The 3,201-nt window shown below is 48.0% G+C and overlaps 1 protein-coding gene across 1 annotated transcript in view; it reads right to left on the reverse strand.

Annotated features, from left to right (window-relative positions):
- The window catches only part of hydin (HYDIN axonemal central pair apparatus protein), a 172,124-nt gene that overhangs the window by 107,488 nt on the left and 61,435 nt on the right, over positions 1–3,201 (reverse strand). The window lies entirely within an intron of this gene.

Raw genomic sequence — 3,201 nt, forward strand, 5'->3', positions numbered from 1 at the left:
TCATGGGAATGAAGATGCAGGACACGTGGCAATACATAATACTATGTAATATTGAGACACATCCTCTTTGGGAATAATACGAATAGCCATCCCAATCAGCGAAGATGACAGAGAACAGCCATTACGTATGCATTACGATGCAAGCGCCTCTGTTCCCGAGGCCAAACACCCTCCATACTACTTTCAACACTTCCCAAAGCCCCTTGATGCACCACAGCCTCAGGGTGTAATTTGGGAGGCCTCTTCTGGGAGTCGTTTTTGTTGTTTCTGCACCACAGATTACACCACAGACAAAACTTGTCAAGGTTTGTTTTCAATACTTTGTTTTTGTGGTTGAGAAAAATATATATTTTTTTCCCGCCTGCACAATGACTCAGGCGGCTTTCCCTTCTACAAACCCACTCGATGCTAGACTCTTTCTGCTTTCTCTTGCTTACCTTGGGCACTTCAGACGAGCCCTCCAGCACCATGTCTGCGGACTGGCCAGGGGAGAGCTCCAGGCGCGTTGGGGACAGGCTGAAGACGGGAGGCCCTGTGGCCTCGGGGGAGAGAGTGCTGCGGGCCTTGGAGTCCCTCGGGGAGCCCTTGGCCCAGTGGCGGAACGGGGACTGGCCCTCGGAGCACCAGAACAGCTGGTGGAAGCGCTGGCCGCGGTTGGTGACCCGGAAGTGGTACTTGCACGGCACTGAGCTGCAGCGAGGCAGGAAGAACACACCATACTTGCCATTATCAAAAACATACTCAATGTTAGCAGACAAACTCAGAGTTGGCATCATGTCTTTTCTATTCAATTCGTTGTCTTTTTTTTTGCTATGTGAGAAGTAGAAGTGGTGTTGGCCTGGCTCTGAGCAGCAGAGAGACACATAGTAGTAGCACACATCTACATTTCACTAGCCTGGTGAACCAGCGCCACCCGCTGGACCCGTTTTCACATCAGTTGCATATTGATTACTGATTAATGATTATTATACAATAGTTAGATCCGGTCAATTTATTTTGCGATATCTGATTGGATGAGACGCGTTCTACTGGCATTCTACGCGTCGGTATGGAGGATGATGTCTAGGTGGACATCATCCCCGGAGACTCATCACACCTAATAATCACTCCGCCATTGATAGAATGTAACCAGGGCCGCGCATTTTGAACTCGCCATCATTCTATCTCATAGTCTACTGCGGAGAAAGTGAATGTAACCAGGGCCGCGTAGTTTGAACTCACCATCATTCTATTCCATTGTTCTATGCTGGACTAAGTTGGGCGCACGCACGCCCGCATGACAGAGACGCGTATCCCAGTTGGTAGCTGGATTCTGAATAGGCCTACTTTAAATATCTATTCATACAGGGAAGATAGTTTGAAACGGGAGATATGCGGGACAACGGACACTTTTTGACACAGAGACAGAAAGGCTATGTCAGTCTCCTGCAGTGTATGAGAACCGCTATAATCGGATCTCATTTGCGCTGCGGGAGAGGGAATTATGAGGAAGCGATGCCCTTAAAAATATAGCCTAGGTTATCAGCAAAGCCTGCCGACCACCACGTGCAAATCAATGAATAGTAGCCAACAAAGTTGGCATCTGGAAGAAAGATACCGTACCATACAATTTAAAATGATGGCCGCTTGGAACTGCAATGAGTTGCCTTTTAGTTTATTGGGAGGGAAAACGTTCAGCAGCAAAGTTGTAGCCTGCAGTAGCCTAAAGCAGACATCGGGGTATCATAGGCCTACAAGGGATTGATTTGTGTGGTTGTGCGTGTGAGAACAGCGCTCGGATCTCATGCGGCACTGGAGAGGGAAAGACGAGGTGTGTCTTTACGCAGCTATCAGCAAGTTTTGTGGTCCACAAAACGTGAAAATCAATGTCGGCCAAAAGGCTTAAAAGTAGGCATCTAACTAAAATATTGAAGTTGCACAGTGTTTTCATTTATCATGCATCATTTTAGTAGGCTAAGCGAAGCCCAGTCGCAGTCCACACAGAAATGCACTTCACACCGTTTCATGGAACTTTACGCGCTGGTGCTGTCAGCTCGTCAGTGCATAGAAACCATACAATCAATTCGGAACTACTTTGCTTAGCGGAGCAGGTAAACAAAGTATGATGAAGGTAACTAATAAACATGAATTCGAACATTTATTCTTATAGTTTGTTGGCAATTGAACTATTGTATAAAAGCAATATGACCCTCGTGGTCGGGATGATGTGCTCTGACATCTTCCTGGGTGTGATTGCAAACGGCACTCAGCCTTTGGCTTCATGCCTATGGCCGAACCACACCCGGCCAGGAGGATGTCAGGTGAATATCCCTCTTCCCACTCGGGTCATATTGCTTAAACATCATTTGTATTCGACAGAATTTACAGAGTTTGTTTCTGCAATTTTGCTCTCAATTAGTTTTGCTTGTGGTTAACACCTGGTGGACTTGACTTTGTCCTAGCTAGGGGGGTTATCAAAGGCATGACAGCAGGATGACAGGCAAAGGAGTTTTCAAAAGACATGAGTGTCCACATTGGGGTCACCCCCACCCCACTCACCTGAAGTGGTCCCCCAGGTCAAGCTTGGGTGCGAAGGGCTGGTCGGTGACAATGGTGGTGCCGGTGCCCTTGGCCATGACGGAGATGGTCTGCGTGGCCGAGTCTTGCACGCTGAGCAGCAGCTTGTCCTGGAAGCGCAGCGAGTCGTCCAGGTGGGCCACCAGCGTCACCTGCAGCTGGCCCTGAGGAGGCACCACCCCCTCACTTGGCTCCACGCGCCACAGGGACCTCTTACGGGACTAAAGGTGACACGCCCACACACACACACACACACACACACACACACACACACACACACACACACACATACACAGACACAGAGACACACACACATACACACACACACACACACACACACACACACACACACACACACACACACAGAGAGAGACACACAGACACACAGACACACAGACACACACACACACACACACACACACAGTGGAAAAAAGATACCAGCACACACCAAGTTGTCATGCTTATCTGTGGAAATTGGAATTGTCATCATTTGAATTTTAACAAGCATGCCGACAGAAACAACAGGAATCATATTAGACTTGCACAAACTGGTAGTGAGAATGCATCACAAGAGACGGAGTTTCAGCGGCTATGCAGATTTATTTTACTGAGAAGTAATTATACCGATGTGTGTAATTGGATGAA

This window comes from Engraulis encrasicolus, chromosome 4, assembly GCF_034702125.1.
Source record: "Engraulis encrasicolus isolate BLACKSEA-1 chromosome 4, IST_EnEncr_1.0, whole genome shotgun sequence".
NCBI classification, from domain to species: domain Eukaryota; kingdom Metazoa; phylum Chordata; class Actinopteri; order Clupeiformes; family Engraulidae; genus Engraulis; species Engraulis encrasicolus.